Source organism: Ochotona princeps, chromosome 20 (assembly GCF_030435755.1).
Source record: "Ochotona princeps isolate mOchPri1 chromosome 20, mOchPri1.hap1, whole genome shotgun sequence".
NCBI lineage: Eukaryota > Metazoa > Chordata > Mammalia > Lagomorpha > Ochotonidae > Ochotona > Ochotona princeps.
In genome coordinates, this window is record NC_080851.1 from 8,405,479 (window position 1) to 8,421,330 (window position 15,852).

Here is a 15,852-nt window from a genome sequence, read left to right on the forward strand (position 1 = left end):
CAACCACTAGGAGACAACTATTGAACTTCATTGTGTGTTAGCATAGTTTTGAAATTGACAAATTCACCAAGAACTTCATTCTAGAAGAAATGGAAGGAATTTATTCACTTGTGGTATTCCAGTTGGTTCTGAGCATAAATATATTTTGTACATTTATTTATTTAGTTATTGAGAAGGCAAAGTTTACACAGAGAGAAGGCGAGTCAGAACGACACAAACACTGCGTCCACTGGTTCACTCCCCACATGACTGTAGCAACTAGGGATCGGCAGGCCTATGCTGGGAACCAGGAGCTTCTTCTGGGTCTCCCATGTGGGCGGTAGAGGCCAAAGGCCTTGGGCATCTTCTTTTGCTTTCCCGGACCCATTAGCAGGAAGCAAGGTTGGAGCTAGAGTAGCTAGGACTTGAACCAGCACCCATATGAGATGTCAGAACTGTAGGTGGTGACTTAACTTGCTGTGCCAGCCCCTTACCATAAGTATTTGAAAAGGCAAGAGCTAGAAATTAAAACTCACCCTTTTTCAAGTTATTAATTCTCTTAAAAATCTTTTGGAAGGAAGGTGAGAGAATGGGGAAAGGGGGAGGGAGGAACACAGAGAGACAGACTGAGTATTTTTAAAACACGAATTCACCCTTGGATTATTTAAGAAAAGGATGGGAATTATCTGAAACAGATCTTAATCCAGTGGTCTATACCAGCCTGCCCCTCACACACATCTGCTTCTCCGTCATGGCTGTTGAAATTCTCCGGTGAGCCAGCCTTGGTTAGCTGACCTGAGCACCTGCTGATCTGAGCTTTCCGCCATTACTTCTCTGACAACTTTCTTTTCTCCTTTTCCTTTTTGTGTTAAATACCTTTTTTTTTTTCTGGATTACATGTCATCTTGGTTTATTTTATTGTGTTGTGGTAGCACAAATTCCAGTAGTGAGATGGGAAGTTGGGACTTCGTTTGACCATGGCTTTATTCGTATTCAATATCAATCTCTTGGGTATGATTCTAGTTTAGATTCCAGTTTTTCTTAGACTTTCGATGTTTTATTCATTTTTAGGATCTTGTATTCTTAATGAAAGCCCAGATTGTTTTTAATTACTTGCTTTTTTCCATTGGGTAACTGCTTACAGCTTTGTTTCCCCTGTTTTTTGTTTAGTTGTTTTTGGTCTTTTATTGTGTGTTTTGTTAGTTTCAGATTTACAACACAAACCTTGTAAGGTAGTACTGCATTGAGTTTTCCCAAACTCCTTTCACCCTATCTCCTTTTTTAGCCATCTTGGTCACATTCTGATGTGAAATATCCAACTTCCCCTGCCTTTTTTTCTAAAGATATATTCATTTTTATTACAAAGTCAGATATACAGAAAGGAGGAGAGACAGAGAGGAAGATCTTCCGTCCGATGATTCACTCCCCAAGCGAGCCGCAACGGGCCAGTGCTGCACTGATCCAAAGCTGAGAACCAGGAGCCTCTTCCAGGTCTCCCACGCGGGTGCAGGGTCCCAAGGCTTTGGGCCGTCCTCGACTGCCTTCCCAGGCTACAAGCAGGGAGCTGGATGGGAAGTGGAGCTGCCGGGATTAGAACCGGCGCCCATATGGGATCCCGGGGCTTTCAAGGCGAGGACTTTTAGCCGCTAGGCCACGGCGCCGGGCCCCTCCCCTGCCTTTTTAAAAGTTCATCCTATTATTCTTCCCACCTCTCTCAGCCTCTAGTAGCCAGCGTTCTATTTGCAAATAGCACTTTCAAAGACTTCTGTTTTTATCTGTATGTGGATTTTCTTGGTATTCATTAGGTTTGGTTGGCTTTTGAAATTCATTTAACTTTGGAGAGAATTCTTTTTTTTTTTTTTTTTTTAAAGATTCATTTTATTTTTATTACAAAGTCAGACATACTGAGAGGAGGAGAGACAGAGAGGAAGTGGAGCTGCCGGGATTAGAACCAGCAGCCATATGGGATCAAGGCGAGGACCTTAGCCACTAGGCCACGTTGCCAAGCCCGAGAATTCTTTTTAATAATTATTGGTTTTTTTCCCATTTACTCTGTCATGATCAGTGCAGCATGACTATGGTTGGAGAGGGAGACGTGCAATTGAGAAAGTAAGAAATGAGGTAGACACAAGATGAAGACTATAAAAGTGGGCCCACCAGAGAGAAGCCCCCTTCGCTAAGGAAGGAGAGTTATCTGGAAGACTCACTCCTGGCTCTTACTGAATTACCTGGGGACTCAAATTACAGGAACTAATGTGAAACAGACTTTAAAACCTGCATCCCATGTGGATGGTCAGCAGCCAGTGCTTGATAATCAGGAAGCAACAATGTGGCCCAAGTTCAGAAGGCAGTATGTGACGGTGTCAAGGATATCTCAAGGCGCACAGTTCTGTGGCTTTGAACCCTTGCCCAGCTGTGGGTCCTTGCCTGCAGGCCTCAACCTTGGCCTTCAGCTTTTGCCCTCCCTCAGACCATTGCCCAGGTAAAGACCATTGACTTTGGTCTTTGACACCAGGAGTCTGTGAACTCAAGATTCCAGGCCCAGTCTGCTAAGTCTTTGTTATCAAGTCACACTGTTATTTTTTTACAAAGTGCCTTTTAATATCTTTTTTGTTAGGTGCATATCAAATTAGACGGCGGGGTTGAATTGATATTCTGATTTTATTTATTGTCTTTTTTCTACATTCTAATTTTAACCTTTCAATTACATTTTTAGTTATGGTAACATCTGTTTCCATATGCTGTTTCTTATTTTTTGAATGTGCTTTGAAAAATAATTTTTTTTCCCAATGAATGTATTTTTCTGAGAATATTTTTATGTTCAGTTGGGGAAATTTTGAAGTTGCTTTTTTTCTTTGATATGCTCTCTCGGTTATCTCTGAGTTTGCTTTGAGTTCCCTGTTTCTGTTTGTTTGCTTTTGTTTCTGCCTTGCCTGTTGAGATTGTTTGCCATTCCCATTGGTGAAAGCTGCTGGCTGTCAATTTATGAGAAATGTGCTACAAGCTGACTGGCACCTCCTTCTGCCTGGGTGCCTTGTCAGTTGGTCGGCTTCAGCACAGGAATATTGAGGGAAATCTAGTTACTTCATAGACATATTCTCATATGGCAGCATCGCTTCATGTTTTTAGCCCCTTGTTTGGATAATTCTTTCAAAGCGTATCTATTGATCTATTTTATTTGATAATATTGTTAAAATTTGAATTGATGCATAGTAAGTGCGCAACTGCATAGGCTAGTGTATGATGCTTCAGTGCCTGTGTGCATTGCGCAAGGTCTGTCTGCTCAGGGTTTCTCATTTCTTCATGGTAACGGCATTCTTCTGGAACTTTTCTTAGAAGACAAGATGTGTGCAGTTTTTGACACATGAGTCTAGCTGCTGTTCTTCTGAGATGACCGAAGAGATGCTGAGTACCTCCTACTTTGGTCTTATGCTTTTCTTTTACTTTTTCTTTCTTTTTTTTTTTTTAAATGCTTTTTTTCCATCCAGTAGAGCTCTTCAGAAAGTAAACCTGTGCTGGGAAGGGGCTAGCAGCTAGCCAGCCTCTCTGGGAGATGCCAGGAGAAGCAGCCTCTGTGGAAGCACTGCGGGTAGACACTTCCTTGTTAGGCTCACCTGATCCTTATGCTCTGGTTCTTGAGTTTTCTGGGATTCTGAAGAGCGAGCCATCTTTATCTGTGGTTGATTTAGACCTCTGGGTATTTAGATATCAAGCTTTCTTGATGTGTCCTAGTCACTTGTCTCGCTTTTCTTATTGCCACCATTCTGGTGTGGGTTGGTAAAGAAGACAGAAAAATTGTTGTGCTCAGATCATCACATTTAGCTGGGAGCTTCTTCTGTTTGGGTCTTATCCTACTGTTAACTCCTCGTACGTTAAGTAGTTGACCTACTGTTTCCTGACTTTCACCTTGGGCTAGCGCTTGCTGGTGGAATGAGTGACTGTTTTGCTTATTTGTAACTTTTACTTTCTTTATGCCCTGAAAAAGTCTATTTTTTTTCATTAACAAACTGGAAATAGTTTGTTTCTCTTTCAGAGGGATGCCACAGGTTTGTTACTTTTCTCTTTTTCTCTCCTTCTTTCTTCTTTTTTTCCTTTGAGTCCTTTTTACCTGTTGGCTTTTTGTTCTCTCTTCTTGAGCAAGAAAGGGGTATTTTATTACATCCTCCTTTTCGTGGGAGTAGTTTCTACTGAGTTGGGCAGAAACTGGGTACAGTAGTACCTGTTGTGTCACATTCCCCTGCCTTGCCAACAGTGTATGAATTGGGTACCGTGATTCTCATGGCTAAGCACATGAACTTTATCTGTACAGGCTTTGTCACCTTTAAGATGTTCCGAGGCTGTAACAATAGTTGGTAAATGCCAACAGATCCCCAGGACCAGTGTTGTATCTTTGTTTTGTTTTTATTTTTTCATATAGTAGTTATCTTGACTGGGTTCTAAGAGTTAAGAAGAAAGAAGAGCGGATACAAGAGTAGCACTGCAGCCACAATTTTAATGAAGAAAGCATTGTTTCTTAGAAATGCCCTGGTAGAAACTTAAATACTTTGTTTTCTCAAATGTGTAGCTGCTTGTGTGCTGTTCCCATTTGGGGCATTTACTTGTTAGAAGTAGTGGCTGAAATCATGGACCAGGACTGTCTTGACTTCAGTGGCCAGCGTGCTGTGTATCTTCACTGAATTTTCCAAGCGCATTTTAAAATTCAGCTAAAATGTGCAGAGTGACTTTCTTAGGTTTGCATAGCTTAAGGGGGTGTTTGATCTTGCTTACTAATGCAGTTCTTTGAGTGCTTACTTTGGCCAGCTAGTCTTGGAGGGAGTGTTTGATGTTGTCATTACTCTAACTTTTTGTTCCCTTTTCTTACCACTTCCCCACGGTAACCCTGCCCTTCAATAGCTTCAGCTATTGGAAGTATAGTTGGAGCCTGTCTGGTTAACCCTGTTGGCAAGGGATTTCCTTGAGTTGTACAGTCATAAGATGATCGTAAAGAGAGCTTATTTTCAGAAATTCATGTTTAAGGTCAAGATCCTCTGTGTGTCACATAAACTGCCTCACATTTAGCTGTTTGTACTACTGTGAAAATCTGTATTCCAGAATCGATGAAACTAACCGGGAGTGAGAAGGAAGGAACACACTTTGGCTTTTACTGCAGTTCTCAGATGTATTCCTTCGAGGGGGAAGGCGGTGGTTCTCTCAGCATCGCGCACATCTTGTGGGAGTGAACAGTTCGCACACAGAATCCAGTCCCCCTTGTTGGATTGTAACCGTGTGTGGCATTGGATCTGCACTCTTATCCAGCACCGGTTCTAAAACTCTCCAAAAGCTGTTATATTTCAACTGTGGCATGATTGAGGTGTTTTGGAAATAAAACCAAATGTTTTTATATAATAATCAGCCAAAGCTATTTTGACTTCAAATTCTTGTTACTAGTATTCCATAATTCTAATCAAGGTCCTCCTCTTCTATCTTCACATCCCATTTTCACATCTGTATGCCGTAACATAGTAAAGAGGTGACTCTTTTTTTTTTTTTTTTTAAAGATTTATTCATTTTATTACAGCCAGATATACACAGAGGAGGAGAGACAGAGAGGAGGATCTTCCGTCTGATGTTTCACTCCCCAAGTGAGCCGCAACGGGCCGATGCGCGCCGATCCGAAGCCGGGAACCTGGAACCTCCTCCAGGTCTCCCACGCGGGTGCAGGGTCCCAATGCATTGGGCCGTCCTCAACTGCTTTCCCAGGCCACAAGCAGGGAGCTGGATGGGAAGTGGAGCTGCCGGGATTAGAACCGGCGCCCATATGGGATCCCGGTGCGTTGAAGGCGAGGACTTTAGCTGCTAGGCCACGCCGCCGGGCCCAAGAGGTGACTCTTAAGTGTGTGTTTATTGTGGGTCAAGGGATCTTCAATAGTATTCAGCACGATTGTTATGAGTGAGGGTTAAAATCAAATCAATGTGGTTGGTGTGAAGTGATGGACATTCTTGTAGCATATCATGGTAGCACTGTAATGAATGTTGAGGCATACTCATATAATTTATGAAAATGCAGCTCAGAAACTCATCCCTGCTTGTAGGATGAGGCTTTTCAGTAGGAGCTGGACCTGAGCGTAATTAGTATCTTAGGATTTCTTTGGAATATTTTACCTATCTATGGTGATGGTAAAGAAAATACGTTCTTAATTCCAGTGCACTTGGTTTGAATTCCGGTTTTGCTGGTGATTAGGATTTTAGAAGGCTCATTTATTTTCTCAAATATTAAATTCTTCCTGTTCAAATGAGGACAGAATCAGCCTCACAGTAGATGACTTCTAGGTAATGTGAAGTGGTGATTGACTCAAAGCCCGGCACACAGTATGTCTCTGTTCCTCGTTGTTTGTTTTACAAGTGCCAGAAGCACTTTGTTCATGGCAGGGATGTGCAAGGCTCAGGAACACCCTCTCCAGGGCTGGGTGACAGACACTTCAGCTAGAGCAACACCTGTTTGTTCTTTGCCTTCTTTACCCATGCCAGTGTTCCCCTCCACTGGTCCAGATCATCACTGGTCCCCTTTACTTTTATGCTGCTTTTTTTTGTGAAGAAATGTATTAATGTTATCTAGTTCAATACCCCATCTCGGTACAGATCATTGTGTCAGCAGTCACTGGTTATTCCTCTTTTTCATACTTAAGTTTTAAGTGCGTCCCTAGCCCTGCACTTTTACTAGGGAAGTGTTAAGCCAAGAAGAGTTCTCCTGTCAAAACGACTTTTCATCTAGCCATGCACCTGATATCAAAGGTAATGTTTGGAGTTGACTGTACCTTGGTTTGATGTGGCATGTTTATTGAAATGTGATGATTTAATAACGTTAAAAGAAAAAAAGGCAAGTGTAAGGCCTGTACGTTATTTAACAAAATAGGACTGCTCCCACTGAATTATTTGCAGTTTGCTCATTTGACAGGAAGGACTTTATCATTGGTCTCTTAAAAGCCTTGGCATTTGGATTCCTTATTTATACGCACAGTAATTACAGATCAGAGCATTTCTGTATGCTTAGAATTGGAGACTGACTGTACCGGAATCACAGTCTTGCAGCTCAGACTTTGTCCGAGAGATTACGTGTTCCACAGGCCTGTCCTTTGAGAGAAGAATGACATGCTTTGAGCGCTTCTGATTGTGGGGTGCACGTGATTGATCCATACAGTGCGCCGTTTCCGCACGGTGTCCACATGCTGGTTCACAGGGCAAATAACATTGGTTGTTTTACCACCAAATATGGCAAAGTACTAATTTACTGCTGTTGCACTGTTAACAGAATATGTTTAACCATAGAAGTTAATGCATTTAAATCCATTTAAGTAGATAAATAGATGGCGTTGTACCATTAGTGCCTTCTCTTATTTGGATAATAAATGAGGTTATTTTTTGTATGAAGAATGCCCTTATTGTTTTTAAAATCTCAACTGAGTCTTGTCCGGCAGTGTTAAAACAATGAAAGACACTCTTGCATATAAGGTGATTTTCGGTGGTGAAATATATCATTTTTTAAAAAAGATTTATTTATTTGTCTTGGAAAGTCAGATATATAGACAGGAAGAGAGACAGAGAGGAAGATTTTCTGTCTGTTGATTCACTCCCCAAGTGACCGCAACATCCAGAGCTGAGCGATGCGGGGCCAGGAGTTCCTTCCCATGTGGGTGCAGGGTCCCAAGGCTTTGGGCTGTCCTCAACTGCTTTCTCAGACCGCAAGCAGGAAGTTGTTTGGGAAGCAGGGCTGCCAGGTTTAGAACTGGTGCCCATATGGGATCCTGGCTCATGCAAGGTGAAGACTTTAGCTGCTAGGCTACCACGCCAGGCCTGAAATATATCAGTTTTAGAAAATTTGTGCCTTTCCAGGAAGCAGAAATGCTGACTTCTTCTGAGGGCTCTGTTTTGTGCTTACTGTAAATCTGCATTCGCAGCTTGTCTCCTGTTAAGAGCACTAAGGTCATTTTCTGCTGTTACTTTTTCTTCAATGTAGATTAGCTTCATAAAGGAGCACCAAAGCAAACACATAGATCTCTCATTTTGATTTTAAATAATTTAGAGTGGAACTGTGAACACAATATTTTCCCCATTGAAGATCATTTTATACTGAAGTTTAATGTAGGTTTTTAAATTTCTATTTAAAACATGGACTCAGGAGGATGATGGTAAAGTGTGACATTCGCAAGCTGTTTCCTGGTGATGGAAAATGCATGAGCACATAACCCACACAGGACTAGTCAGGTGACTTCGAATAGAACTTTCCATTTAAGTGCCTTGATTTGAGGTAGCCCGTGGTCAACATCTCCCATATTTTTTAGAAAAAAGAAAAGATGGTCCTGAATGAATGCAATGCTTAAAGAGCTCGAAGAACATATTATTGCAATGCATGTTTTAACTCACATGCAAACTTGTTAAATTTTAGGAAAAACAGCTTATAGCATTGCCTCTTCTTTTTATCTTTCATTTTTTCCTGAATTAAATATGTTTGATTGGTCTACCTACCTCCGTACCTGTCTGCCTACCTTGTTATGACCTGGATTATGTTTCTCTGTGATTCCTGTTTTGAAGTCCCAGGCCCCGTCATCTCAGAGAAGCTTGCAAATAAGGTCTTTAAAGAGGTGGTGAAAATCCAGTGAGGGTTGGGTGTGGCTCTGATGAAGTCTGATGGGTGAAACCTTAAGGCAAGAAGGAGAGATAGGCAGAGCTGCACTTCCCAGAGGACCACTGTGAGGACACTGAAAGGGTAGCCACCTGCAAGCCAAGGAGAGAAACCAGGCTGGCCAACAGTTTGATGTTAGAATTCTGGCTTCCAGAAGTGTGAGAAAATAAATGTTACCATTGAAACCACATGGTTATGTTATGGGACCACCACCAAACTTGAATGTTAATATGTATGCACATTAATATCAAGGAAACCCTTGCCATTTAGTTAATATATCTTTTTTAAAAGATTTTTATTGTAAAGTCAAATATACAGAGAGGAGGAGAGACAGAGAGGAAGATCTTCTGTCCAATGATTCATTCACCAAGTGACCAGAACAGCCAGAGCTGTGCCAATCAAAAGCCAGGAGCCAGGAATTTCTTCCGGGTCTCCCATGCAGGTGCAGGGTCCCAAGGCTTTGGGCTGTCCTCAATTGCTTTCCCAGGCCACAAGCAGGGAGCGGGATGGGAAGCAGGGCTGCCAGGATTAGAACTGGCGCCCATATGGATCTTGCTGCATTCAAGGAGAGGACTTTAGCTGCTAGGCTACCGTGCTGGGCCTAAGATGTTATCTTAAAACATCATTAATCACGAAGTTGTGTTGCTATATTTTTTCTCAAACTGAATGCTGAATAGAAACAGATTAAATATATGCTTGTTTTCTGAGGAATATAATCATTTAATTAAGACTCAATATATGGGGCCCGGAGTCGTGGCCTAGCAGCTAAGGTCCTTGCCTTGAATGCCCCAGGATCCCATATGGGCGCCGGTTCTAATCCCGGCAGCTCCACTTCCCGTCCAGCTCCCTGCTTGTGGCCTGGAAAAGCAGTCGAGGACGGCCCAATGCATTGGGACACTGCACCCGCGTGGGAGACCCGGAAGAGGTTCCTGGTTCTCGGCTTTGGATCAGTGCAGCACCAGCCGTTGCAGCTCACTTGGGGAGTGAAACATCGGATGGAAGATCTTCCTCTCTACTCTCTGTCTCTCCTCCTCTCTGTATATCTGGCTTTGTAATAAAATAAATAAATCTTTAAAAAAAAAAGACTCAATATATGGACTTGGGCAAATCAGTTTTACTGAGAGGTTTTCATGTTTATTGATTTATATTAGTTGATGCCAAAACTATTACGCAGCTCTAGGAGCTTTGATTATTTTCTGAAGGTGATACTTCTGTTTTTGTTGTATGTTTCATTACAAAATTGGCAATGTGTAGTCATAGGGCCTGAGGAGGAACTGACTTCTTCCTTCAACACTATCGGTAGGAAATGAACTGTAGTGTCCAACTTGATTGGAAGTGGAGCATCTGGGACTTGAACTGGCACCCTTGTGGGATGTCAGCTTTGAAGCTGATAACTTTACCCTCTAAACTACAACACTGAACCCACTAGTGGCTCTTAAGTAGTGAAGATTGGGAGATTCATTATATTCTTGAATTTGAAAGTAGTAAATCAGATGCTTTCCCATTAAACACAAGGTTTGTTATAGCTTTCTGTAAAATTGTCTATTTTCGGAGTGCGTGTGTAACCTAGCCATCTGTGACACCTGCCTCGCACATCAAGTGCTCTGGCTCCTGTCTGCAACTTCCTGCCAGTGCAGGAATTGAGTTCATGATGGCGGCTCCAACCGTAGCCTCGCTGCAGCCAGTGCTGAAATTAAGAGGATGAATCCCAGCGTGGGAGCTCTGTGCTTCTCTCTCTGTGTTCTGTGTCTGTAACCTTCTATTTCAAATAAAAACAATCTTTCAATCTTTATTAAGTTAGGAACCTTGACTTTGTTTCTAGATTATGTGATTTTTCTTAGATGTGTTTTAGATGCATACTGAGTGTTCAGATATTTGTATGCAAGAACCATCCATGGTATTTGAGGTTAATCAATGAAAAGAACAGATCTGCCCTTACAATCATGGTTTCATTTGGATTTCTAAGATCTTTTTGATTCTCTTTTAAATGAGACTTTCTGGATAATCATCTGTTTCAATATTCTTATAATATTTGGGTTTATTGGCCATGCTTTATTGCCATGTCTTGCACTACTATTATTTTACTTTTATTTCTTTTTTTTAAAAAAATGAAACTGTAAAATGTTACTTGTGGCATAATATGTAATGTTTTGATACTTGTAGAAACTGTGTGATGTCTAATTAGTGTAAATATCTGTTGCTTCAAACACTTAACATTTATTTTGATGAGAACACAAAAATCCCTCCCTTGCTTTTCTTGCATTTTTTGAGGAGAAACATACAGAACTTACGTAAAACTCACATAAGTAAGTTATATTAAACTTATGTTAAACTTACACCTTATCTGTAGGTACCCTCATACCCAGTGGGGCCCCGATTTTTTATTCTGGTACAGCTAAAGCTCGGTACCTGTTAATTAGTCTTTTCTCAGTGTTACTTTTAATTCTTATGCGATCATCTTTTTTGTAAGACTCTAAATATGAGTGAAATCCTTGGTTACTTGTCTTTCTGAGGTTGGTAAGGTTTCATCATTTTTGTGGTTGAATTATGCACCATTTAGTCATGGCTTAGTGGATGGACACTAATGGATGGACACCATTTCTCGGCTGCTATGAGGAATGCTACATTACACCTGGTAATCCGGGTTATTCCTCGCCAGATGAATTTCATTTTCGTTGCATATAAATTTGGTGGTGGATTAGTTGAATCATGTGGCAATTCTATTTTTAGGGTTTTTTTTTTTTCTTGCAGAAAGTTCCTATTGTTTCCCACAATAGGTGTGAAAATTTACCTTGCTGCCAAGGAGGGTTTCTCTCCTCCCTACACCCTCATCCACACTTCCTGATGCTAGCCTGTGCAGCTGAGGTGAGATGGTGTCTCTGTGGTTTTGATTTGCATTGATGACTGCTCCTGAGTACTTTTTCATGTACCTGTTGATCATTTGTAGGTCTTCCTTTGAAAGCTATTTAGATGTGTTCATTTTATTTATTTTTTTAAAGATTTATTTATTTTTATTGCAAAGTGAGATATACAGAGAGGAGGAGAGACGGGAAGATCTTCTGTCCAATGATTCATTCCCCAAATGACTGCAACGGCTGGAGCTGAGCTGATCCAAAACCAGGAGCCAGGAGCTTCCTCCAGGTCTCCCACAGGGGTGCAGGGTCCTAAGGCTTTGGGCCATCCTGGACTGCTTTCCCAGGCTTCACAAGCAGGGAGCTGGAAAGGAAGCAGGGCCGCTGGGATTAGAACCAGTGACCATATGGGATCCCAGTGAGTGCAAGGCCAGGACTTGAACCACTACGCTATCGCGCCGGGCCCTAGATCTGTTCATTTAAATTGGATGGTCGTTGTTGTTATGGCTTGTCATTGTTGATGTTGTTGACATTAACCTTTGGTCAAATATATAGTTTGTGGATGTTTTCTTGCAGTGTATAAGCTCTGTTGATGATTTTTTTTTTTTTTTTTGGCTGTGCAGAAGGCGCTTGGTTTGATGAGCAAAGTTACCAGTCTTTGCTTTTGTTGCTTGAGCTTTGTCGCACCCTTTCCAGTGTGCTGCAGAATTCCCTCTGGAGTTCCTTGTAGTGGCTTCAAAATTTCGGGTATTAACTTTCAGAGCTGTAATCTATTTAACTTTTCCTTATTTATATAAAGGGAATACACTGTGTGTAGTTCATATATACAGTTTTAAGAACATGATGCTTCCCACCCTATGCTTTCTCCCTTCCTTGTTCTCTCTTGGCTTTCCTTCCTCATTTTTAATCTGTGCAATGACATACTTTAAATCTGCTTTATGATCTCGAGCTCAGCCTTCCACTAAATACAGAATTTAACGAGCAGTAGGTAGAAACACACTGTTCCTGTGGAGTGCAGACAAGGGCTGTATATAGCAATCAAATCTCAACTCGTCAGTTTCATTTAAATACATTGCATTTTTTGGAGGGGCCACTGTACATCAGTTACCACAAGTAACAGGGACTGTGGCATTTGTCTTTTGGAGACTGGCTTTTTCAATGAGCGTAATGTTCTATCTATTTTGTTGCAGAAGATAGAATTTCATCGTTTTTATTTCTAGGTAGTTTTCCATTGTGTACAGGGAAAAGTGAGTAAGATCATTGTCTCCAAACTTTCTTCTTCTTCCTCTGTCTGGGGGAATGGGGGAAATAAGGGGAGAGACACATTCAGCTTCCCAACCACCCCAGAACCCAGGAATGGGGAATGACGACCTGAAATCAACCCAGGATCTCTGATGCGGATCATGTTTGGAGGGTGGTTCTTAAGTGGTTTCGATAGTTCTGAAATGCTGTCAGTCTCGCCAATCCAAGAATTAGAAATCCTTCCAAGGTCCATTGGCTGACATAGTCCATCTTACAGTCTCCATTCACCCAAATATTTCCTGTCATCGCTTGGTTTGGGTAGGTGTCCAGTCTGTTCTGTTCTTCCTCCTCTTCGTGGTACCAGATGTCCTCTGCAGGCCGCAGTGGACTGCCATATCCTCTGTGTGCATCTGGGCATGCCATCTACTGCTTCATCTTTTCCACCAAGGAGGCTCAATTCTGACATGTGCTTTTCATGGTCAGACTACCAATCCTGGACATAAGCCCTCATGTCCCCGCACGCCCCCACCTGTGCCATCTCCCAGACCCCTCCAAGCCCACACTAAACCCTAACAAGCCAGCTGCTGGGTGCCGGTGGGCTTTGCTCAGCATGATTGGTGACCCCGGATATCTAACCCAGCCCCTGCCAGACAGCCCTGCCTCCAGGACTTACGGACCCAGCACCCACTACATAGGCAGGACTAAGGATCCAGGCCATGTGAACCAGTCCCTACTGAACACCCCACCCCTGGGTCTCATGGACCCCCTCCGCCATATATTTTTAGAAAAAAACAGGCTAGGGACTATACTGGCACGATTGTATGGTTAAAGATTTGTCATTAACTATGCCCAGGATGTCCACCATCTGTTAGCTACTTTTCTCCCAACAGTACCATGCTGTTTTAATCACAGTAAATTTGTGATAAATTTTAAAATCAGAGTGATTTTTGTTGTTGAAATTGTTTGATTTAAAATTTGTGTCACCTTTACTAGCTTATGATTATTCTACTTTGTGGTATTTTTTGGCATTGATTTTTAAAGATATATTCTCTTAATCTGTTTAGGATTTTGTAAATTTTTTGTTACGAAAAATAACTTTTTTATCCTTTTCAGATTTGCTTTTTTTCTCTTAATAGCTTATGGCTAGACTTTTTGGAAAAAGAAAAGATTTATTTATTTGAAAGACTTATAGAGAGGGAGTGACAGAGAAAGAAAGAGATCTTCCGTCAGTTGGTTCATTCCCAAAAGGCCTTAGAAGTGCTGGACCAGCCTGAGGCTAGGAGCCAAGAAGTTTTCGTTTTTCCACATGGGTGGAAGGGCCCAAACAGTTAAGCTGTCCTCTGCTGCTTTTCTTAAGACATTAGCAGGAACTGCATCAGAAGAGGAGCAGCCAATCTCTGGGATCCCTTTGGGATGCCGGCCTTGCAGATTGTAGGTTTGCCTCCTATGCCACAACTTGAGCCTCCAGAGCTTTCTATGAATAGGGGATGTTGGTTCACTTATGCTTATTTCATTCACTGATGTTTGGACTTAATTGTCTTCTTATTTTATAATATTTAGTAATCATGGCTTCTTAATGAATATTCCTACTCTTCCAATTTCCCTCTCTTCGCCCTGTTTCCCTTTCCTTGTGTTTTTTCCTTGCATTTCCTCCCCCATTTTGATTAAGATCTGTGTATCTTATTAGTTATTAGTCTAATGAGTATCTTTTAAGAGGTAAGAAACATAATAAAAAGGACACAGTTTGGACATAACCAGTATCTGAGGTCTATATTAATTTTAAAAGCTATGACATGGCTTTGGCTGTTTTTTCCTATGATATCTACCCTCCTAAACTTCCTCATTATTCTATGCTGTATAAAGATGCAATAAATTTTTTGTTCCCCATGCATGATAAAATTGTAGTGTTTCTGTATTTTGAGTCCTATCTTTAGCATTAGTGTTGTAAAATCATGTTCCTTTCAGCTGTGAAAATGCCTGTTGTCTTTTTGCAACCATTGTTGCCTATGACAACATTGTGCTTATTAAACAATTCCACGCTTCGATGCAAAGTCTCACTTAAGTTCTATGGGAGAATTCTGCTCAAACATTGAGCGTATCACTTACTCTACTCTGTCTGTTCTATTCACTGCTTACTGTATGTTTTATTTTACAGTTTAGATATTTAATCTCTAAAATTTCAGGCTGCTTCCTAAAGAATATATCTAAAAACCCATTGATTATATGGATTATTGAGATTTCAACTTCTCTTTCATTGCATCATCAATTCTTTTCCAAGGTTTTGGTTTTTCTGCTCATTGAATTTTGATTCTCTTTCACTCTGATTTTTTTCAGAAATGATTCCAGTTTTGATTCTATATCCTTCATTTTTTTGAGAATCATTTTTAACATACCCTGTTTTCTTTATATTTTCTTTAGTAACTGTGCAAAACAGGCAGGGGTTAAGTCATAGGGGAGAGCAGACATTTCTGATTTTCTGTGCTGTCCTGTTGGGTCTTTGTTCTACCCTCCTGTCCCAAATGGGGAGGGGGTGGTGGTGGTGTGTGTGTGTGTGTGTTCACCCCCCCCCCCATGTTGATGACGCTCATCTCCACCTGGAACTTCCTGCTTTTTTTACCTGATAGCCTTCTTTACATGTGGCAGCTTTTCTTGGGGAGTTTGGTTTGACCGACTTTCCTGCCTTCCTGGTTCCTCAAGATTTCCTATTGGAGCATAGCACCCTTCTGTCTTACTATAGCATAATTCTGTCTTACTATGCTTGAAAGATACTTGTTTTCAGTCACTTTGTGGTTTTGTGGCTTGGAGGAGCACATGTGTAGCATGTGCTTAACCTGATACACAGATCCTTATCAACTGCGGGTTAGGACCATTGCCTTCATGTTGAGTGTGTGTGGGTATGTGTGTGTGCACGCACGCACGCATGTGTGTTCTTGCTAACTGGTACTAGAGTATAATCAAAAAAGCGTTAAAACTCAATAGTGAACTATTTCCTTTCTGTAGGAAATTCTTTTAGTGAACTTTTAAAATGGTTTATCTATAAAATGCCAGCAATTTTGAATGAATTATGAACTTTCAACTGCAATCCCCTTCATAAGATGTGTTTAATTCCTTATTCTTTAT

General features: G+C 41.3%; 1 protein-coding gene across 2 annotated transcripts in view; it reads left to right on the top strand.

Moving 5' to 3' along the window:
* CDK14 (cyclin dependent kinase 14) overlaps window positions 1-15,852 on the top strand; it is a 455,945-nt gene that overhangs the window by 118,661 nt on the left and 321,432 nt on the right. The window lies entirely within an intron of this gene.